General features: G+C 43.5%; 1 protein-coding gene and 1 long non-coding RNA gene across 6 annotated transcripts in view; one reads left to right on the forward strand and one right to left on the reverse strand.

Moving 5' to 3' along the window:
• The window catches only part of LNX1 (ligand of numb-protein X 1), a 184,067-nt gene that overhangs the window by 97,925 nt on the left and 61,967 nt on the right, over positions 1-24,175 (forward strand). The gene's annotated exons all lie outside the window — the stretch shown is intronic.
• Positions 9,626-12,967, reverse strand: LOC123385070. The gene is made up of 2 exons (XR_006597099.1): positions 12,587-12,967; positions 9,626-11,914 (listed from the first exon to the last, which is right to left on the reverse strand). It is a non-coding gene; the product is annotated as an uncharacterized LOC123385070 (long non-coding RNA).

Raw genomic sequence — 24,175 nt, forward strand, 5'->3', positions numbered from 1 at the left:
GGCATCGATGTGCACCTGACCACACACATCGCCTACTAGGGATTGAGTGTCCTCTGAGGGGAGCTGACCAGATGGGCATGCTCAGAACGCTCTCCTGGGACTTCCTTGACCAATTTTGTACAAATGCAAACTGGGGCCACTTGATAGCAATAAGGCTTTATATTTGAATAGGGCATTCCAAGGATTTCATTTACAGCAAATGGCAGCAGAGAGGCAGGGCTCAACCCAATCATGAACCAGTTACAAGCTTCAGCTTGCAGTAATTAAAAAGGTAACCTCCGAAGTCCCTCGGATCTGAGTTCAAATACTGCTGCCTCCCTTCCCAGCTATGTAACCTCGGAGGGATTAATTAATTCCCCTCAGCTGGGCTGCAAGTTTCTCATCCTTAAATCTGAGCTTTTATTGATAGCATCTACCTGATGGGGTAAGAATGAAATCTACAGATGGAGCACTTAGTGGACCCCTGGAACATCGCCAAGTGCACTGTAAACACTAGGTGTGGTAATGGTAGGTAATGACCTAATGACCTCATTTGAACTTCACAGTAAATGCAGTAAATCCCCATCTTACTGATGAGAGAACTAAGATCCATTGAGGTTAGGATGTGCCCCTAGAGGATCCAGCCAGCCTGGGACACAGGCATCCTGATTCTAGGACCAGGGCTTTTTTTCTTCCTCTACCACATGTCCCTTTGTTGCTGTGACGATGGTGTTGCTGGGGGTGGGTGTTGAGTTGCTGTGGGTCTTTATGATTCACTAGGGCCAGGTTGGGGGACTGAAATGGATTCTGCACCAAAACAAGTAAGTTGCTCTATAGTTGCAATTTTTCTGGGCAAAACATTCGTGTAGTTTCTCTGGCTAGTTAAAATTATGCTGAAGATGGAGCTTTCTAGAATGTATGTATTTTTTTCCCACTGAAATAGACAGAAGAGAGCTTAGCCAAAACACATCGTTGGCCTCCTGAGCTAACTGATGAATGAAGAGGCTGTTGTTGGAGGGATTCTGTGGCGAATGCATCTGTGATAACCCTTTCCTCCAAAATGCTGCAGTTTTTGTAGAAAAACATCTGGGCGACCATCAAAAGTAGAAGCCCCGGGGATGCCTGGGTGGCTCAGTCGGTTGAGCATCTGGTTCTTGACTTCAGCTCAGGTCATGATCCCACGGTTTGTGGGTGGGGGCTCCGTGTCAGTTTCTGTACTGACAGGGTGGAGCCTGCTTGGGGTTCTCTCTCTCTGTCCCTCCCCCACTCACGTGCTCTGTCTCTCTCTCTCTCTATCAAATACAGTTAAAATAGAAGTCCCTTCCCCCCCCCCATGACACAAACCCTGTGAGGATCTGAGGTGTCATCAGGGGTATGCAGGTCATGTAGCGTTATGATCATGAACATGGGCTCCACAGCCAGCCAGCCGCTGGTTCTGTCACTTACTAGATGAATGTCCTCAGCCGCTGTAACCTCTCTGAGCTCAGCCTTGTGGTGTTGGTGAGGGCTACCCCAGCTCCTGCGTATGTAGTCTCCGTACTAAGCCTGGCACATGGGCATTGTTGACCGATGTTCGCTATTTTTGCTTCCTCCTTTGCGACTCTACAAGCCAATGTCCTCTTTAGAAAAGAGACCCAAGAGGTATTAGGTGGCGGCGGAGCTAGAAGCTCTTTGCTGACTATCCCTCTTTTGGCCACCTCTGGCTCTATTCAAGAGGGCGGCCCAGCCCCATCAGAGAATTAGAATTCCTTTAACGTCGCAAAAGAACGATTAAACACTTGAGATGCTGACTCTCCATAAAAAGCCTCCAAATACTTATGACCTGTTTCAGAGAATTTAAAACTCTAAATGGCAGCTAGACAGGAATGGTGTCTAGGGCTCAAACATGGAACAAGGGAGGGTAAGTGAGACTAAGAAACAGTGCGCCCTCTAACCTAGGCATTGTTTCTTCCATTGCAAAGTGACCAGACGATTTAGGTTATCCTGTGAGAAGTGTGGTCAGTTTGGTTTTTCTTTCAAATCCCTCATCAGCTGCTTTAGTATCATTAAAGAAAACATGACGGCTTCTCCACTTCTCTGTTGGCTTCTTTGTACGTAGATCCATCTTTCCTCTTACTTTCACGGTGGGGTTCGTGGGGTTGGGTTGAGACACGGACCCCACAGGAGTTCAGTGGTTTGGTTCTCCTTCAGATTCTTTGTCTACTACTTAACAAACGAAGGGTATTTCTATTCATAAAGTCAGTATGTTACAGAGACAGATTGTGTCGTCCAGTAGAAATAAATCCATGTTCTGGAAAAAATCCAGGAAGACCTTTCCCACTCCTTACAATTCTTCCCCTCTGAGTGTTTTATAAGTGATTCCCACCCCCCACCCCCCCCAAACTAGGCAACCCACTGGTAGATGAATTAGTAAAAAGAAAGCACTTATTCCTGAGGAGCGTATAATTTAATTGGTATTTATCAAGTACCAATGAAACCTGTAGCACGTTCTAAGGCTCTGAGGATCCTGCAGTGAGTGTATATTCCGATGAGAGGGCAATAAACAAGCAAACATCTAGCATATCAGATGAAAATAAGTGGTATGAAGTAAAACAGCATCCCCTGACCCTGGCTTACTTCTACAAGAAGGCTTCTGAGAAGGTGCCATTTGAGCAGGAACTTGAAGGAGGGCGCTGTGAGGGTGCCTGATTATCAGAGAGCAGGAGTTTGGGCTTGGGGTCCTCTCTGAAGACCCCAGATCTCACACCGTCTTGTTCCATGTCTCCTTACGTGGCCTTAACCCCCCTGAGCCTCTGCTGTCTCCTCTATGGAGCAGAAATGAGGATTCAGACAGCACAGGACTCCCTTGAATAGTGAGACCCCTGGAAAAGGAGCTGGTGCCTGGCCAGGCTGGGTGAAGGGGAGTTCCTGCCACTTCCGTTTTCCCCCTGGCTGGATTATTTCTGAAGGAGGGTCGGGGAGGACTTTCACCTGGTTAAACATCGCTCTGGGTCACACGCTCCCAGTATAGGAGAGCTTAGAAAAGCTCTCCTATAGAAAGCAGTATAAAACGCTTTCTAAGTTTCTCCAGCCTGTTCATCTCTGTTTCCGGTAAATTCTGTTCGCAGATGTGTGTAACCTGGTTTTCTTGCTTCCTCCAGTCTTGGGTCTTCTGCGGTGCTCCCCACCTGAGCGTCCTCCATAAATTTCATGACACCCTGTCCTGGGTCCTCCGTCAGGGTTTTGAGTCAAGGTATTGATGGGTCAGAGTATTGAGTCAAGGCAGACTAAGATCCTGTTCTTGGAACACCTCTCCGTAACTGGGCTTAATACCTTGTTTGTTTGGGATTCCCATCCATTTTCAGCCTCCGTTTGGAATCTTTGGACTGATGGAAAATAAAATCTTTCCCAAGACCCACGCGCATTCAGCTCAGTACCCTCTTCCCCACACCTTTATGTTCTCAACTGTAAAGAGACCTGTACTTAAGTCCTCAAGATCCTCTCCTAAACATGTCTATGGGGCTTTAAATGCAGATCACTCTTTGTTTATCCATCTCTGGTATTCTGACCCTTCTGAATTTTGCTGCCCTGATCTTTATTCCACAACCAACAACGGCATATATCCTACATGAATTTCTCACTGCCCTTTCTGTTTTCTTTCTATATCACTATCATATGTTGTTGGTCTTTTTCCAATCTTCTGACATCCCCCTGTGTGCAAGGTAATTTTTCAGAAATAATTATTCATCTCTGCTGCACCATTGTTCGGTAAGCATGTTAGTCAAATTCCCTTATTCCCTGAGGGCATATGTCATCTGGAGCAGCTGAATTATGTATGTTTGTGTTTGCCAAATAGGCCTGTACCTATTTTTTGTCTGAACTTCCCCACGTGAGTTTATAACTCTCGAAATTTCACTTATTCTTATATTTTTAAAGGAATTTAGCATTTCATGCCTTCACATGTTTATTTCAGCGTTTGCCTCTTTTAAAAACCTAGTAGATCTGTGTTCTTTCAAGATTCTTGGCCTGTGCTTTATGACTCAGGGTGAGCTTACAGATTTTAAAGCTATTGCAGAGTGTTAAGTTCTTTTGTTTCAACTTGTTTTGTTTGGTTTTTCCTCTGAGCTTAATTGATACGGTCCATTGTCTGGGCATCTTTTCTTGTCTCAGGTATTCAGAACTGTTTGGTGACCCTAAGTTTCTGACATGGCTGAATAGGTGTCCACTTTTTTTTTTTTTTCTTAATTTGATCTAGAGACTGGAATTAAAGAATTATGAACTGTAAATTTCAGGGGAAAAAAATAGCAATGGAATATGCTGATCTGCTTTTTAGAAACCACCAAGTCGCTCCTCTTGCCAAAGTGTACAAGTTTCCACTATGTGAATAGTTTGGCACTAATTATTCACTCTTTTCCTCAGGGAAATAATTTTCTTCCACCCAGCCTATCTTCGTAAGATGACCTTGCCAAATCAACATGATTTTAGAGAACATTTTTCTGAAGTTTATTCAGTTGCTATCTGTATCCTGACTTGGTCGATCCCTCCACCCTCCCACTAGAGACTCCTGAAGTCACAGCACACATTCCTGCCACTTATTTTTAGACTATAATCCAACGCCCTTGTTTTAGTAAAGACAAATGTTTGACCTCAATAAGCAAGGACATGTAAATCTGTAACCACTCTGTGCCAATGACTACTCCAACAGAAAGCTCTGTTTATAATGCAATAACCCTCATTCTTAACAAGCTTTACAAGCAATAACCCTTATTCTTAACAAACTTCACGAGCTGGTGTGGCACTTGACTTTGAAGCTGGTATTGAAGTACGTTCAAGTGAAGCCCCATTGTCATTTGGAGCTGTTAGCAAGGACCGTGTAGTTACTGTGCCAATTTTATTTTATTCAAGTGGCATTAGATTTGGTATTGATTAGTAACCTGAGCAAAAGTGAGCTGCTGAAAACTGAATTTCCGGTCTTAACCGCATGGCCATGTCCACCTTTGTCATGGATGCCCCATGCCAGGATGGTAGAGATTAAACTCTGATGGCAGCTGGTTGCAAAGAGGGAGCAGCCTTGCTCTGGTGGCCTCCCCCTGCAGCTTACAAGACGCGGGTGCTATTTTCTGAAAGCAGACTTTGAATCTTAAAACCCGCAGTAAGCAATGTTTTTGATAGCATCCGTTGAGGTCCCCGCCGTCCCGGTATCTGGAGACGTATGTATACGTTTTCTCTAAAGAGCTCAGAGCAGAAGTTAAACCAGTTGGAACTGAACCATTTTCTGCAGGCGAAAGAACGTATGAATCATAGGCTACGAGAAGAGAAATTCCAAAGTTCTAAAATCTTCAGAGCCATGGGAAGAGGAGGCACTAGGAAACACTGGAGTATTTTGTCAGTACAGACCACTCGGTGGGTGAATCTACATATGATGCCACTCTGAACGGAGGATCAAATCCCTTCCCTGCTTCTTGAGGTTTCTGCATGATTAGAGGACCGGAAGGGTAGGAAATCTTGCTGGAGACCTTCTGGGAAGGGAGCAATGGACTTTTCTCTAGTCCAGACCCTGGTCTCGGGCATCTGACAGCTCCACTTGGCAGAGGGCCCTTGTGGTCCCCTTGGTACCGGAGGGAGCCCTTGATTTCTGTAAAGCACCAAGGACTCCTTTGATGTTGCAGGATGGCTACATGGCTGATCCAATTTTAGTCAGGAAATCTACCTTATTTAAAGTGTGGCTTTAAAAACCGTTAAGACAGATTAAGTCCTTGGAACGGACCCCACTTTCAGTGGGACTGAGTTGATTTAGTCCTCTTTCTGGACCCCCTTCAACCGCTCGGATGTCCCGGACTTGGCCAGGTGGAACTGTCTGTGCACGGATGGTAATGGGCTGTTTGGCTCGCTCCCTCTGATTACTTCCAGAAGTTGCAGAACATCTTATCCCCGTTGAGGGTCTTCAGTTACCTTTTTCTTTTTTCTTCCTCTCTACCCCCAAAAGGGCCCTTGTTTCAATGCGTTCACGTCCAGCCTTTCCTGGCCATGAAAATTACGAGACTGGACACTAATGGCCGCTGCATTTTAAATCTGTGTGTAGCGTCCCCAGCGAGCCGCACACCTGCAACTTTGAAGGCTCTTTCAATCACAGCTTTTGAGTCCCAGATGCATCACATGAGATGCGGGCTGTGCGGGGAAGAGCTTTTAACCACACACGTGCCGGGATACGAGGCTTAAGCCATCTGGCAGAAGGAACAGATTGACTGGCTTTTCTAAAATGTAAAGCCTTCTTCAGATCGATTGGACCTGAGTTGTAGTGTAGTGGTTTTCCAGAGCTGAACCCTAATCCATTCAGAAAAGAAGCATCAGGGTTCTGATCTCTCACCCCCACCTCCTCCACGCACTCCCCTGGAGTTAGGTGCCTCAAACGCAGCACAACTGCCTCTGGCTGGCATTCTAGGGCCGGCAGCAGTGTTTTTCTCTCGCTGCCGATCTTGGCCCTTAGGTCTCGAGACTAGGTCCCACTCAACCCAGGGGTTTTGTGGGCAGTGTAGTAGAAAGTATGGATGAGACACAGGCACGGTGGCTTCCCACCCAGGGGTGAGCCAGGCACCCACCCTTCAGGCTTGTGTTAAGCATGTTCTCCTGCGATGTGTTCCGAGTGCCAGGCTTGGAAGTGGGTTTTCGGTGGGATTTTGCTGGTGGTGGTGGTTTTTTAGGAGACCTTTGTATTTAGCCAAGAGCTGATTGAAACCAATCGCCATGAAATTTTTTCACATACATCGCATCCTTTGATAGCTCACGTTCCAACTGAGAGTAATTAGGGAAGCACTTACGAACAGTAGACAAGCCCCACCCAGCCTCAGGAGACTGTCCCCGCTCACCCAGGTCACTGACTCCCCCACACCATCATCCCCAAAGATGGAACTGGAGGCACCAGGTTGTGTGTTTAATGAGAAAGGAGAATGTTGTTCACTGAAAGCTCCCATCACCCACCCTCCCCATCCCCCCCCATTTTTCAAAGACCTTCTCTTCCTTGGCTGTGTGGTCCTAGGCTCCTGTCAGGTGGAGGGGAATAGTACAAGGGAGGGTGCCCGGGACTGCCCACGGGTGTGGGGCTCAGGCAGATCTGAGAGTCTCTTGAGTCTGACGGCAGAGTGAGTGTTGGGTACAAAGTTGGGTTAGAGAAAACGGAGAGCGTGCGTGAATACTAAAGGAAGCTGAAAAGTGACCACTCCTTTGTAACTACTCATTGTGTACGTGTGTTTGTACGCATGAGGCCACCGGCTACCTGTTGATAGAAGCACTGCAGTGTGCCTCCCTTTTCCATCCAGGTACAAGGCTGGACATGGGGAGGGCTAGAACTCCGCCCTCGGACAAAAGATTCAGTTGATTAAGAAAGGGCGGACTTGGGGCGCCTGGGTGGCGCAGTCGGTTAAGCGTCCGACTTCAGCCAGGTCACGATCTCGTGGTCCGTGAGTTCGAGCCCCGCGTCGGGCTCTGGGCTGATGGCTCAGAGCCTGGAGCCTGTTTCTGATTCTGTGTCTCCCTCTCTCTCTGCCCCTCCCCCGTTCATGCTCTGTCTCTCTCTGTCCCAAAAATAAATAAACGTTGAAAAAAAAAAATTAAAAAAAAAAAAAAAAGAAAGGGCGGACTTCTGGCCATTGTACACACGTGACTCCAAGGGTGGTGGTTACCGTTTCAAAGCTTTTATAAGCATGCTCGTAATTCTTCCACAGTTTGCTGGCTCTTTGACTCCACTAAAAAGCACCGGGTATTCATGCAAGTTGGCTGCCTTTAAAAAATTATACACCTTTTCTGCCTGTTTTGAGGCAAATCACTTTTTGTTTAAAATTTTTTTTAATGTTTTTATTTAAAGACAGCAGGAGCCGGGGAGGGGCACAGAGAGAGGGAGACAGGAACCGCAGCAGGCTCCCCACTGTCAGCAGACAGCCCGATGCGGGGCCCGAACCCATGAGTGATGAGATCGTGACCTGAGCTGACGTTGGACACTTAGCTGGCAGAGCCACCCAGGTGCCCCCTAAGGCAAATCACTTTCGACAGGAAAGGCTGTACACTTTGCCCACCACCGCCTTCAAATGTAAAGAAAATCAACCTGGAAGTGAGTCTCTTCACCTCATAACATGCCAGGATGACAGCTGGCTTGGGATATACACGAAGCAATAAACAAAAGGTAGATTTTCCTAGGAAATCTAAAGCCACGTGGGACACCGTTAGATTTTGCTACCAACAGTGAAAAGAATGATCCCTTGGTTAGAGCGGACAGTCTGCATTGATGCTATTAGTTGTGTTCTCGCGTCATAAACGCAGCCTACCGCATCTTCTTGGTGTTTTTTAACCAAGTCAGTGCATCACTAGGTGTAGAAGCAGGCAGAGGACGAGAACCAGCTACTTCTAGAAAAACAAAGGAGTGATTTTTTTTTTTTTTCATGAACACTTCATGCTTCCTCCGTGTAATCAAAGGGTCTCGAGGGGCATTTAGAGCCTTCATCCAAGGAAGCTGTGTCCCAGCAGGATCTGTGGAACTCTTTGTAAATAAGCGATGTGGGAGCAGAGGTGCTGCATTGGGAATGGAGTGGCTCCGAGATCTGCCCCCCGAGTTGGTAAATCGGTCCTGCTGAACAAGTTTTTTTAAGGCACATTTGTAGAATCCGCTGTGTTCTTGGACGAAGATTTAGGAGAATGGGGGAAACCTGAGGCCAGGAGCTGGCTGTGGTCCAGGCACCATTCCACTTAGTAGCATTTCTAGATACTTGACTGTGACCGTTTTTGTGCTTGCCCTCCACAGGAAGAGTCCCTCAGGGGACAGCTTTGGTGGCTGTGCCTTTTGTGTTGGGATAACCCTCTGAAGGAGGCAAGCAGTGACAGTCTCCTCACAGGGTGATAGGTGGCTTCAGTTATGGGAGAAAATCCCTGTTAGGCATTTCCCAAGAGATTCCCACGAGTGTTGGACTTGAATATAGGAGGTACATTCGCAGATGAAGGGCATCCTGTTAATGTGGTTCTCCCTACCCATTTCTTCATGGTTAAATAAGGAAAATCGTGCTACCTTGTTATGTGGAATAACCAAGAAAACCATGATAAGATCGTTACAGGGTGTTGTAAAATGCTTGTTTAAAAATAGGTGGAAAGACTTCAGGTCAGGGGCAAGGGATTGACCCACAGAGCTTACACTGGTGCAGTCCCTGAAAATCTCTCGGAAGTAGTGACCTTGATGAAGTCTAATACTTTGGCATTGGAGCTTCTCCATGTGTAAAATGGGGTAATGGTGCCTTTGTCAAGCAGTTATCAGATGCCATGCCAAGTGCAGAAGGTAAAATAGTCCCAGCCCTGTGTGCTTCATGAACGAAGCCAATAGATGAGGGAGGAATAATCAAGGAAATGAAAGCAGGAGGGAAAGAACATAAAGAGGGGAGATTTTTTAGGGAGTACCTGGCATCCTCACGGCACTGGGTTTGGGGAGCCGATTCAGGATCTGGGACTGATCATTGAATCGACTCCTCCTTTCTTGGCTCTTGCCCCCCCCCCCCCCCCAATTTCTATAAAGAGATCACCATGGTTCTTGTTATAACTGGTAGTAACATTTACCTCTGAGGACATAAATATGGTGTCTGAAAGTATTCGTGAATAGAGTCGGAAGAAATTAACATTTCGCTCACAAGGCAACAGGCCAATTTTTTTTTTATTAGATTGATTTCTTGCGTGCCCTTGCCGGTAATCAGAATTAAAGATTTCTGTTCTGGATGGAGGGGGCAATATTTCACTTGTAGCTACATCAGGATGCAGGGTTTGTGTCACGGAAATAGCATTTCGGGAGAAAGACCCTGATTGCAACAGAATTTGTAAAAAGGACCAAAAGAATCATGCTCTAACCAACCAAACCACGAAGTCTGGTCTGTTGTTTATGGAGTGTAAATAACCTAATGAAATAGGCTTAGTTTCTAATGGAAATAGCAATATTGGTGAGTATCATGTAACTTGGATTATATCCTTTGTGTTCCGTAAAGTCGAAACCTTTGAGTTATGCAGAAAGAAAATTCTATTTCTCTTCTGACTCAGCCATGAGGATTCATTATATTCCAAGATTGACAAACACCTTTTCCATCCATGACTGAATAGAAAACCATTTTCATTTACAGCAGGTTAACGCTACTGGTTTCTTACCTTCCACACTCAAGCACAATCTTTTCTTTCCACTATAATGTTTTTAAAGGCCATTTCTTGGTCATTTGCTCAGCAATCCTTACAGCATTGCAGCTAGTTAGGTCAAGCATCGTCATGGGCAAGGACACCGAGGCCCCCAGAGAGAGCAGCCTGGCCAAAGCATATGGCTGATGAGTACAGAGACCAAAAGAGCCCAAATCATTTCACTCTTGATATACTGCTGTCTTGAGCTCTAGAAGACAGTTGAGATGCTTCTCCTGAACTTTTTCACCTCTTTTTCTAAAGACAGGTTCTCTTAGCCTTCGGTTGCACACCAAGTGACCCAAAGACAAGGCCTGCTCTCCCCTTTTATCAACTTCTGACACTTAAGGTTGAAGGTCGGACCTTACCCAGAAGCATAGTGCGCTTGGAAAAGGCCTTGCGAACACTCTCAAAGAATCCACAAAGCCATGAAGGAAACAATGGGGTGATGGGGGGCTGTCCTGTGCACTGTAAGATGTTTACTAGCCTCCTGGCTCCTACCCACTAGATGCCAAGAGCAACCTCCCCAGCCGTGACCATCAAAAATACCTTTTAGATATTGTCAAATGTCTCTTGGGAACAAAACTGCCCCTGGTCGAGAATTACTGTTATGGACTCTAATTCCTAAGGGGAGAGTGGGGCCCAGGTTCTATTTTTAATAAGCTGCTCTGGCAAATCTGTTTCCTGTGTGCACTTTATTGGGCCCTTTCCTTTCAATACTCCATGTCCTCCAGCCCCTGCTTCCACAGCCACCTAGAGTATTAAAAGGTAAGTCTCATTTCTTCCTTTGCCAGGCTTAACTGTGCAACCCAGAAAGCAATACACTAAATAAACAAAATCCCGCCCTGTGCTCATGAGTGACCCTCTTTGCATCGAGGGAGCATATGTGCTCAATAACAGTCTTTGGGGGAGAATGTTCCTGCTGTTCTTTTATAAGCCAGGAAAGCAATAAATGAGCTCCCCTGCTGGGACTTTTACCCCCAAAAGGAAGAAGAGAAGGTCAGTGTAGCAGGCTGCCGGAGGGGGGGTGGGTGGAAATGTTGGGAGCAGAGGATGCCTGGCAGCTTTCCGCGAGCAAAGGCTGCACCTGAACTTGCCCGCAGTAGGGCATCCTCAGCAGAGACCCACCAGCCTGCAGTCCCGCACAAGCTGGGCACTGGCAAGACTGACTCTGATACCTGTGTTCCAGCATGAATGACGTGGAGGCTTTCGAGAATTCCACTGTTTATTCTGTCCCCTGTGGCCGGAACTTCCTCCCCAAATGGTCTTATCGGGGATGTTATTCCCCAGCTGGCATGAGGAAAATGTCCTCCGGGGACTGTCACGGTGCTGTGCTGTGGAAGAGCTGGCCCTGGTGCGGGGATCTTTATGGAAAGCAAACGTTTTGTTTCAAAAGAAGCCTGGTGGCAGTCTGGCAGCGCAAGGGCTTCCGGTCTGTGAGTTTCCTTGGGGCTTTCAGCTCCGGTGGCTGATGGCCTTGTCGCAACAGGTGCTTTCTCGAAGAGGACACTGAATGCGTTCATGGTATTCGTATCCTGCATCCATCCCTTCCCTAAGTCCTTGCACAGTCATATTTAGAAACAACATTGCCTTTGTTTTCTCATTCGAAGACATCCCTGGGTGCTGGGGGTGTCGGCATGTGGCTTGTATATTTCCTCAGCACAGCGGCAGAGCCCTTTAACTCCTTTGCAGCAAAAAAGAACAACTGAGACAGAAAGGGGTTTCCAGTCCTCAAAGACACCGCACTGTGTCTGTTCCCTAAACATTCCTGAAGAGAGAGAAATAAATACATCACCAGGATGTTGTGATAGAACAAAGAGCAGCAACACCCGTGTCAGGAAGGACTTGTCCTAAGATCTCTTAGAACTCCCAGCGTTCGTTCTGGTCCAACATCAAGAAAAATGAAGTGCAGAAATTGGGGCTCACCAGCAGTTTGGTTCAAACGGATTACAAATGTGGGGCATTTCAGCCTCACGTTTAACCCTTGCTCACGGTTTACACAACAATTAGGAGTTCTTTCACCTCCCTTTACACTCTCTCCGGGCTTATATGTTTACATGGCGGGGAAACATCAGAGCAGGCAAAACCAAACAACCAGCGTCAAGCTAAAATAATTTATACTACACATTTTTTTGAAAACTAAATATTATCCCAGCCACCGTCCGTTCTGTGTGCCTCATCCAGGGAGCTATGGGTATAGAAGGTGAGGTGGAGCCTGTGTCTGAGCCAGGCTGAGCCACAGAATCTTAAGATTTTATTAGAGCCATTGAAGATGGTCCCACTGAAGCCTCTCACTTTATAGGGGACATGCCCTGAAACATTACGTGGTTTGCTTAGGAGAAAACAATCTGGTGCAGAAAAAGGGCAGGTGGCATATCTTAATTTCTGACCTAGTTTTCTGCAAATACTAGAATTCTGTTGCCCACAAAGTGTTCCCTACCTCATGTCCACAGCGTTTCCTTGCCGGACAGAAGTGCAGAAGTTCTTGACGGGTGCCAGTTGAGTTTAACTTCTTCGAAGAAACAGTAAGAAGGCTGAAAGCTCTGTGTGTTGTGATGGGGGGTGGTTGGAGGGGACCATAACCTAGTCCCACAGACTAGGGGGAGTAAATATCAGAAATGTATTTCCTCACAGTTCTGGAGGTAGAAGTCCACGATCGATGTGTGGGCAAGCTTGGTTTCTTCTGAGGGCCATGAGGATTTATTCTAGGTTTTTCTCCTTGGCTTATAGATGGCTCTCTCCTTTCTGTGGTTCACATGGTCTTGCCTCTGTTCCTTTCTGTGTCCTAATTTTCCTTCCTTATAAGGTCACCAGTCACATTGGATTAGAGACACCCGAGTGACCTCCTTTAACTGTACTTCTTAAAAAAATTTTTTTTACATTTATTTATTTTTGAGAAACAGAGTGAGACAAAGCGTGAGCGGGGGAGGGGCAGAGAGAGAAGGAGACACAGAATCCGAAGCAGGCTCCAGGCTCTGAGCAAGCGGTCAGCACAGAGCCCAACGTGGGGCTCGAAGCCACAAACTGTGAGAGCGTGACCTGAGCCGAAGTCGGACGCTCAACCCACTAAGCCACCCGGGCACCCCTAACTTTCCTTCTTCAAAGGCCCTATCTCCACACAGAGTCCTATTCTGAGGAACTGGTGGTTAGGACTTTCACATCAATTTGGGGGGGACACCACTTAGTCCATGCAGCGTATGTACATGCACATTTTTGTGCAAAACAGGAAATGAGAAGGCTGGGAGGAGGGAGAGAAAACAAGAACAAGAGTCCCTCAGAGACCTGTCGAGAAGCCGTAAATTCATGCCAAGACCGTGGCAGGAGACGGGAGAAAGAAAAAGTGAGGAAGGAAGAGAAGATGGGGGCTTGTACCTGGCCAGATCCTGGGACCCTTAGAACTTCCTGTCCTCGTCCGACGGGGCTTCGGGGCTTCCGAGAGGCCAGGCTGAGGGTTAGGGCATCTTTGTGTGCCCCAGTTTGTTTGGTTTGAAACTAGACTGCCCAGGAGCCCGTTACAGAAGGAGAGGGCTTGAAGAGGGCTGGCGCTGGAGTGTCTGTCCATCCTGGTAGCCGCTCGCTTCACGTGGCCACTGCACAGTTGAAACCTGCTGCTTCCGGGCGGAGATGTGCTCCAGCATAAGACACACGGTAGATTCCAAGGATTAAAAAAAAAAAAAAAAAAAAAGTGAATTATCTCCACTTTTGCTCAGATGGTGAAATAGTAATATTTTGGGGGCTGCTGGGTGGCTCAGTCAGTTAAGTGTCCGACTCTTGATTTCGGCTCAGATCCAGATCTCCTGGTTTGTCGGGCTCTGTGCTGACAGGCCGGAGCCTGCTCAGGCTTCTCGGTCTCCCTCGCTGTCTCTGCCCCTCCCCCACCTGTGTGTGCCTGCACGCATGCACTCTCAAAACTAAACGAAAATAGTAATATTTTATATACTGAATTAAAGTATATTAAAATACCTGCTTTTAAAAATTTACAAAACGTGGTTGCTAGAAAGCTTTACTTATTGGCTCTTACTAAACTTCTACTGGACAGCTCTATGTTCTAAACTATGCGTGGAAAGAGGCGCCTGGGTGGCTCAGTTGGTTGGGCGTCCGACTTCAACTAAGGTCACGATCTCGCGGTCTGTGAGTTCGAGCCCCGCGTCGGGCTCTGGGCTGATGGCTCAGAGCCTGGAGCCTGCTTCCGATTCTGTGCCTCCCTCTCTCTCTGCCCCTCTCCCGTTCATGCTCTGTCTCTCTCTGTCTCAAAAATAAATAAACGTTAAAAAAAATTTTTTTTTTAAATAAAAAAATTATGCGTGGAAAAAGATGGGAGGGAGTTAGGCTTGAACTATTTTGAAAGGTTAGAAACTATACAAACGTGTGTGTATATAGATATATAATTTTTGTATCTTGCATTTATTCATAATCACATTTCTCTTTTTTTTTTTTTTTTTACAAATATGTTTTTAAACATGCAGGGTAGGATTTTGCAAACGTACACAATAGTAGAGAGAAGAGTAGAATAACTTTCCCATTTTAACAGTTGCAAACATTTGATAGTTTTGCTTCCTCTGCAACCCCACCCCTCCCTTTTTTTGCTGGAATATTCTTAAAATTTTTGGTGTTTATTTATTTTTGACACACAGAGCGAGTGCAGGCGGGGGAGAGGCAGAGAAAAAGGGAGACACAGAATCTGAAGCAGGATCCAGGCTCTGAGCTGTCAGCACAGAACCTGACGTGGGGCTTGAACTCACGAACCACGAGGTCATGACCTGAGCCAAAGTCCAACGCTTAACTGAGCCACCCAGGCGCTCCTGGAATATTTTAAAACTAAATTCCAGAAATTATGTAATCTTACTCAAATACCTCAACAAAATGTTTTTCATGTACTGCATATTATTCTGACTTTGGCATGTCTTAATAGATTAAACTATTCTCTAGACGTAGGGACATTTTTCTTCAACATAAATTTGCAGATTTTCTCTATCGTGAGTAATCTGTGATGAAGATTTTTTTTTTTTTACCATAAATCATTTTTAGGCTGAATTCCTAGATTGAGAATTTCTTATTCAAAGTAGATCTTTTAAAAAAATATTTGATACGAAGGCCAAATTGTTTTCTCAAACATTTATACTCTCATCTGCTTTGGGTCAACGTGTTTCATTATAAACCCATCTACCAGCCCTGGATATGATCCCTGCTAATTTGATACATCAAATACTCGGTCAGTGTTGTTTCTTTAATGGTAACATTTCAGGGCGCTTGGGTGGTTCAGTCGGTTAAGTGTCTGACTTTGGCTCAGGTCATGATCTTACAGTTTGTGAGTTCGAGCCCTGCGTCGGGCTCTGTGCTGACAGCTCAGAGCCCGGAGCCCGCTTCAGATTCTGTGTCTCCCTCTCTCTCTCTGCCCCTTCCCCGCTTTCAGTCTGTCTCTCTCTCAAAAAATAAACATTAAAAAGAGAATTTTAATCGTAACATTTCACTTTAATTTACAACTGAGGTGAACGATTTTTTCTTATTTTCTTTTGTCATGTGCATTTCAATATTAGCCATTTTTTTTGGTGGAACTTTTGGTGATTTTAATATATTTTATATTAAAGAATCTTTTGATTATATATGTTGAAATTGTTCTGTTACTCTTTTATTTATTTTGGGGGGTAATGTTTAAAGATATATGGAAAGAGGGGAACCTGGGTGGCTCAGTTGGCTGAGCGTCTGACTCTTGATTTCGTCTCAGGTCATGATCTCACGGTTCCTGAGATCAAGCCCTGCATCAGGCTCTGTGCTGACAGTGCAGAGCCTATTTGGGATTCTGTCTCTCCCTCTCTCGGCCCCTCCACCCCTTTCCCTTTCTCTCTCTCTCTCTCTCTCTCTCTCTCAAAAATATTTTTAAAATGTATGGAAAGCCAACCATAAAACACATTTGGAAAATAGAGAACACAAATATTATTTCTAACCAGATTGCACTAATACAGCTATTGTTAGTTTCCTGTTTTGCATATGAAAGCAGGTATTTTGCATAATTCTAATCAGCTTAGAATATTTGTGGATGGAGTGTTTAATCTTGTTTAAACATATCAACCTTTGCCTCTTACATTTCTTTGAGGTATGGAAAGTTCTTCAGGCTGAGGTCTGAAAAGCATTTACGTTTTCTTCCAGGCTTTGCAGCATTTTCCACAGCCCCACGTTCATGTCTTTCTCTTTCTCCATCCTGGAATGAGGGATGCTCTTCCAAGAGCCCTTGTTCGCCCTGGTCAGTGTGTGTCCATCTCTCTCAGCCCTGGTCACCGTACTTTTGGCAACTAGGCCAATGCTGAGTCACAGCTCCTGAGTAAGTTAGGCCCAGGGCTCTCCCTACCGGGTAATAAGGTCTGTCCAGCAAGGACGCTCCGCCATGCTCTGGTGACAGCTCGTGCAACCAGCCCTCCAGCTTCTCACACTCTGCCAGCCCACGGTGGACACCAGCCCGTTAAATGCCAGCTTGCTCTGCACCCAGCGTCTCCCTGCAACTGTCTCTGCCCAGAGCTTCATGCATTACCGAACAACTGTCTCTCTCTCTCAGGATGCAATGTGCCCGTCCTCCCTTCTCCCTTGACTTTTGTTCTCTTGCTTCTTGGGAATCCCAAATCTCCACGTGGATGTAAAAATAAGTGAATGTGATAATGGCAGCTTGTTTGTCTCAAAATCGTAGCACCCACAGTACTCTACTTTTCACCTGGAATAACCTCTCTGTACCAGAGAGCAGACAGAGGCACAGAAGACGTGCCTCCTCCACTCCTGGAAGATTCTATAGATTCTGTCCTGTTCCATGAGTCCAGCGTGGAGCAAGGGTAGAGCTGTTGGGTTTCTCAGTTGGCTCCAGTGGCCCTGTCTCCTAGATTGTGTTAGTTCATAGCCTGCCATTCTAACTTCTCTTCTTCTTCCTCTTCTCCTCCCTCTGTCTCCCCCTCTGTCTCCCCCTCTGTCTTCCCCTCTGTCGGGACTCTTTAGGTGCCAATGTCAGTAAACCAGCAAAAACAGAACGGGTCATGAACTGAAACCCCAGGCATCACTGGATCTTGGGTCTCCGCCACTCTGTGCCTCTCTCTCCCCCGGTTGTTTTTTCCTCAGTGATTGCTTCTTTGACAGGCAGCTTCTTGCCACGAGTCAGTCATGCACAGTCCCAACTCGGATCTGACATGGGTCACGTGTGCACTCTGGAACCAAGCCTTTTGGCTATGGATATCCTGACTGGCTAGGATAGCTCATGTGCCTCACCCTCCCCCCCCCCCCCCCCCCCCCCCGCAAGGGAGGCTGTGCCCAAGGCAGGCAAAGGCAGCCGGTCCACTTAGTCTGGGTTTGGTTCACGCTGATCAATCATCTCTACTCATGGGTTGCTGTGTAGCCTGTACTTGATTTTTAAATGTTTTGGCTCTCCTCTCTGGGTGAGTTCACATAATTGATTGGCAGGCCCTGCCACTCTCAAAGGGAACATGCTGAACAGACACAAGAGGTTAGACAATGACTTTTGTGTTCTAAAGAATTTTAGGAGACAGAACGGCAAAGCAATTGAACAGGGTGCTAAGTTTAGATCAACTTAGAAAACATAAAACTTTATTCCCCGGACTTGGCACATAGTGGGCTCAAAATTAATATTTCTTGGGGGGATAAGTGAATGAAAGAAAAAGTGAACTATATTAGACCATAAACATCACTTAATTGTAGGGGGGAGTTTTGCTCATGTAATGGGCTTAGAATCCCTCCACTTCCTCTCTTGATTATTGGGGAAGATCTAAATCTGTCAGTGAGGGGGGTCAGCTTTCACAAGAGATCTGTCTTCGCAGAGTCTGGTAGCCTACAGCCCTGGGGTGCCCCTACCCCTGCTGAGGCTCTCTGTTGCACTGCATATTACCCTCCACGATGGATCCGTGGCCATGGGTTTTACCACTGATCCAGTGGGGAATAAGGTTTCAGGCTTACTGAGTAAAGGGAACAATGCTGTTGAACGTAAAAACACGGGATATGTACAGAGAAGGCCAAGCATTTCCTATGAGTAATGAAGTGTATGGAAGCAAGTGTGCCTCCAAAACAAAGCCAAAAAATGTTCTGGAACTAAGAACCTTTATAATAATTGAGCCAGCACAAGACTTGTGGAAACGGATATTGGGTGTGGGGAATTCATGCAGACCCACTCTCGAAAAAGATTTTGAAGCCATCGGATAGTGAGTACCACACCAAGTTAGGAAAACGCATTTAAGTCAACAGATTCCTAAAAGAGAAGAACGTTAGTTATGGTGGATAATTAAATTATTTTTCTGAGTCACAGATTCTTTGCACCATGAACCTGGGAATTAGCTAGTCCATTACACATGCAGAATTAAAACTATACTCATTCACTGAAATTCTATCTCGATTTATAAAGATGAAATGAAGTTGACCTTGGTGCTGAGAATATAGAACTGGATTTTTAAATTCCCAATGATGTATTTCAGTTGCTGCTAATGTCTATGAACACACTGGATTTTTTTGGGGGGAGGGCCCAGGGAGGGGAGTTGGGGTGCCGAAAGAAGAATCTGAAACCTTACTGACCCAGTGTGTATTTAGCCTCTAATTCATGCATTCTCTATCCCTTATTTGGCTTTTATTTTTTCCTTCTTTTTAATTGATGTACAATGTTAGTGTCAGATGTGCAACACAGTTTCAACGTACATGTACATTATGAAATGATCATGATAAATTTAGCTTCTGAAATCTATACAAAGTTGTTATATGCTGCACATTACAACTGAATGAATGATTTGTTTTATAACTAGCACATTGTATCTTTTAATCCCCTTCCCCTATTTTGCCGTCCCCCACCCCCTCCCTACTTGCAACTACCAGATTCTTCTCTGAATCTATAAATCTGTTTTTGTTTGTTGTTTTGTTTTTGTTTTTTTATTTTTAGATTTCACATATAAGTAAAATCACATGGTATTTATCTTTTTTTTTTTTTTTTACTTGTTTCACTTAGCATAATAATCCCTAGGTCTATCCATGTTGCCACAATGGCAAGATTTCATTCTTTTTTTATGGCTGAGTAATATTCCATACTCTGTGTGTGTGTGTGTGTGTGTGTGTGTGTGTGTATATATATATATATATATATATATATATATATATATATACCATACCTTCTTTATCTATTCCTATGTTGATACACACCTAGGGTGTCATAGCTTGACTGTTGTAAATAATGCTGTATTAAGATAGGGGTGCATATATTTTTTTGAAATAGTGTTTTTGTTTTGTTTGGATAAATCCCTAGAAATGGAACTCCTGGATCATAGGATAGTTCTATTTTTAATTTTTTTGAGGAAACGTCATACGGTCTTCCGTAGTGGCTGCACCATTTTGCATTCCTACCAACAGTGCAAGAGGGTTCCCTTTTCTCTATATCCTCACTAACACTTGTTATTTCTTATGTTTTTGATTATAGCCACTCTGACTGCTATGAGGTGGTATTTCATTGTGGTTTTGATTTGCATTTTCCTGATTAGTGAATTGACCATCTTTTCATGTGTCAGTTGGCCATCTGTATGTCCTTGGAGAAATGTGTATTCAGGTCCTCTGCCCATTTTTAAACTTGGATATTTTTTTGATGTTGAGTTGTTTGTGTTCTTTATCTATTTTGGATACTAATCCCTTGTCAGTTATATTGCTTGAAAATATTTTCTCCCACTCAGTAATTTGCCTTTATGTTTTGTTGATGGCTTCCTTTGGTCTGCAAAAGTTTTTTAGTCTGATGTAGTCTCACTTATTTTTGCTTTTGTTGCCCTTGCCTGAGGAGACAGACCCCAAAAATATGACATCAAAGACTGACATCAAAGAGTTCACTGACAGGGCACATGGATGGCTCTGTCAGTTAACCATCTGACTCGATTTCAGCTCAGGTCATGATCCCAGAGTTGTGGATTGAGCCCCACATCAGGTGCCACACCGTGTGTGGAGCCTGCTTCAGATTCTCTCTCTCTTCCTCTGTCCCCACCCCTGCTTGCACATGTGTTCACTCTCTCAAAACAAAAAACAAAACAAAACAAAAACACTCACTTCCTGTGTTTCCTTCTAGGAGTTTTATGGTTTAGTCTTACATTTAAACCTTTAACCATTTTGAGTGTATTTTTGTGTATACTGTAGGAAAGTGGTCCAGATTCATTCTTTTGCATGTTGTTGCTTAGTTTTCCCAGCACCATTTATTGAAGAGACTGTCTTTTCCCCATTGTATACTCTTGTCTCCGTTGTCAAAGATTAATTGAATATAGAAGCTTAGGTCTATTTCTGGGCTATTTTGTTACATTGATCCATGTGTCTATTTTTGGCCAGTATCATACTGTTTTATTATAGTTTGTAGTATAGTTTGAAATCAGGGAGGGGCACCTGGGTGGCTCAGTTGGCTAAGCGTCCGACTTCGGTTCAGGTCATGATCTCATTGTTCGTGAGTTCAAGCCCCACATCGGGCTGTGTGCTGACAGCTCAGAGCCTGGAGCCTGGTTCGAATTCCGTGTCTCCCTCTCTCTCCCCCTCCCCTACTTGTGCTCTCCCTCTCTCTCCCAAAAATAAATAACATTAAAAAAAAAAAGTTAAAAAAATAAAAAAGGAAATCAGGGAGCCTGAAACCTCCAGCTTTGTTCTTTCTCCAGATCGCTTTTGCTGTTTGAGGTCTTTTGTGGCTTTGAATAAGTTTTAGGATTTGTTCTAGTTCTGTGGGAAAAAAAAAATGCCATTGTTATTTTGAAGGGGATTGTATGGAAGCTGTAGATTGTTTTGGGTAGTATGAACATTTTAATGATAATAATTCTTCCATGAACACAGACTGTCTTTCCATTAATTTGTGTCTTCTTCAATCTTTTCCATCAGTGCTTTAAAGTTTTCAGAGTAAAGGTCTTTCATCTCCTTGGTTAAATTTATTCCCAAATATTTTATTCTTTTTACTGCAATTATAAGTGGTATTATTTTCTTAATATATCTGATAGTTTGTTATTAGTGTATAAAGGTGAAACAGATTTATGTATATTAATTTTGATTCTTGCAATTTTGAATTCACTAGTTCTAATAGTTTTGGGGTGGAGTCTTTAGGGTTTTTTATATATAGTATCATCATCTGGAAATAGTGACAGCTTTGCTTCTTTTCCAATTTGGATGCCTTTTATTTGTTGTCTGATTGCTTTGGCTAGGATTTCCAATTCAATGTTGCATGAAAGTAGTGAGCATAGGCATCCTTGTCTTGTTCCTGATCTTAAAGGAAAAACATTCAGCTTTTCACCTTTGAGTATGCTGTTAGCTGTGGGTTGGTCTTATATGGCCTTTATTATATTGAGGTATGTTACCTCCATACCCCCTTTGTTGAAATTTTTTATCATAAATGGATGTTAAACTTTATCAGATGATTTTTCGGCATCTGAAATTATATAATTTTTACCCTTTGTTATTTTTAATATGTATCACACTGATTGATTTTTGTGGCTATTGAACCATCCTTGCTTCCCTGGAATAAATCCTACTTGATCATAATGTATAATCCTTTTAATGTATCATTGAATTCAGTTTGCTAATATTTTGAGGATTTTTGCATCTCTGTTCATCAGAGATATTGACCTGCAATTTTTTTGTTGTTGTTGTTATGTCTTTGGTTTTAGTTTTCAGGGTACTGGTGGCTTTGTAGAATGAATTTGAATAGTTTTTTTTTTTTTGAATAGTTTGAGAAGAATTAGATATTAACTCTTCTTTAAATATTTCATGATTTTCACCTATAAAGCTCTATGGTTCTGGACTTTGGGAGTTTGGTTACTGATTTCGTTTCATTCATTGTAATTGGTCTGTTCAGATTTCCTATTTCTTCATTATTTAGTCTTAGAAAATTGCATGTTTCTAGGAATTTATCCATTTCTTCTAGGTTTGTCTTATTTGTTGGCATATAATTGTTCTGTGTAACTCTTATCCTTTGTATATCTGTTGTATCAATTATAACTTCCTTTTTATTTCTAATTTTGCTTATTTGGGCCCTCTTTTTTGTTTTTCTCAATGAGTCTGCCTAAAACTTTCTCAAGTTTATCTTTTCAAAGACCCAGCTCTTAGTTTCACTGATCTTTTCTGTCATCTTTTTGGTCTTTCTTTCTTCTCTGATCTTTATCTTCTAACTTTTGTCTTTGTTCTTTTTCTAGTTCTTTTAGATGTAAGATTCGATTGTTTGAGATTTTTGTTTCCTGTAGTAGGTCTGTTATTACTATAAACTTCCTTCTTAGACTGTTTCTGCTTCATCCCATAGATTTTGGAACATTGCGTTTCCATTTTTGTCTGTTACTTTTTTTTCTTTGATCTCTTCATTTACCCAATGGTTGTTTAGTAGCATGTTGTTTCGCCTCCACATGTTTGGGTTTTTTTTGTTGTTTTTCCCAGTTTTATTCTTGTAATTGATTTCTAGCTTAAGACTGTTGAGTTGGGAAGAGATGCTTGATATGATTTCAGTCTTTTTAAATTTATTGAGACCTTTTGTGGCCTAACATATGATTTATCCTGGATGAAGGATGTTCTATGTGCACTTGAGAAGAATGTGGATTCTGCTGTTTTTTAATAGAATGCTCTGTATGTTAAGTCCATCTGGTCTAACGTGTCCTTTAAGGCCAGTGTTTTCTTATTTATTTTCTGTCTAGATGATCTATTCATTGATTCAAGGGAGATGTTAAAGTTCCCTATTAGCATAGCCAATTCTCCCTTTATATCTGTTATTTGCTTTATGCATTTAGGTGTCCTTCTGTCAGAAGTGGTGTGTGTGTGTGTATGTGTGTGTATTTACAATTATTATGTCCTTTTGTTAGATTGACACCTTTATTATCACGTAATGCTCTTCTTTTCTCTTGTGGTAGCCTTTGTTTTAAAGTCTATTTTATCTGCTATAAGTGTTGCTACCGCAGTTTTTTGTTTTTGTTTTTTATTGCTTCCATTTGCATGAGATATCTTTTTCCATCCCCTCACTTTGTATGTTTCTTTAGGACTAAACAGAGTCTCTTGTAGGAAGCATATAGATAGGTCTTGTTTTTTATGCATTCAGTCACCCAATGTTTTTTTGTTTTGTTTTTTTAAATTTTTTTTTAATGTTTATTTATTTTGGAGACAGAGACAGAGCATGAGCAGGGAAGGGGCAGAAAGAGAGGGAGACACAGAATCTGAAGCAGGCTCCAGGCTCTGAGCTGTCAGCACAGAGCCCGATGCGGGGCTCGAACTCACAGACTGTGAGATCATGACCTGAGCCGAAGTCGGATGCTTAACCTACTGAGCCACCTAGGCGCCCCACCCAATGGTTTTTTATTAGAGCATTCAGTCCATTTACATTTAAAGTAATTATTGATAGGTATGTATGTATTGCCATTTTTTTAAATTATTTTCTGGTAGTTTTGTAGTTCTTTGCTGCTCCCTCCTTCTCTTGCTCTTTTCCCTTGTGACTTTCCTTAGTGCTATGTAAGAATTTTTTTCTCTGTACTTTCGAAGTAGCTGTTCTAGGTATTTGGTTATTGATTACCATAAGATTCATATATAATATCCTATGTATATGGGAATTTACATTGATGGGTGTTTAAGTTATACTATATTTTTTACTATGCTTCCCATGATTTCTGTTTCTGATGTTCTATCTTACGCTTTTTTTAAAAGGTGGGCCCCATACTCAGTACAGAGCCAAACATGGGGCTTGAACTCACGACCCTGAGATCATGAGTCAGTTAACTGACTGAGCAACCCGGATGTCCCCATTTTTTTACATCCCTTACCTAATTATTGTAGGTCTAGATGATTTTACCACATTTGTCTTTAAACTTCATATTAGCTATGTAGGGGGTTGATCTACTTACTACCTTTACCATATGTTTACCTTTACCAGTGATTTTTTTTCATAATTTTCTTATTTCTACTTATAGCCTGTTCTTTTCCATTTAAAGAAGTCCTTTTAATATTTCTTGTAAGGCCAGTATAGCGATGGACTCCTTTATCTTTTGCTTGTCTGGGTAACTCCCTGTCTTCTTCAGTTCTG

This window comes from Felis catus, chromosome B1 (genome assembly GCF_018350175.1).
Source record: "Felis catus isolate Fca126 chromosome B1, F.catus_Fca126_mat1.0, whole genome shotgun sequence".
Lineage (NCBI taxonomy): Eukaryota > Metazoa > Chordata > Mammalia > Carnivora > Felidae > Felis > Felis catus.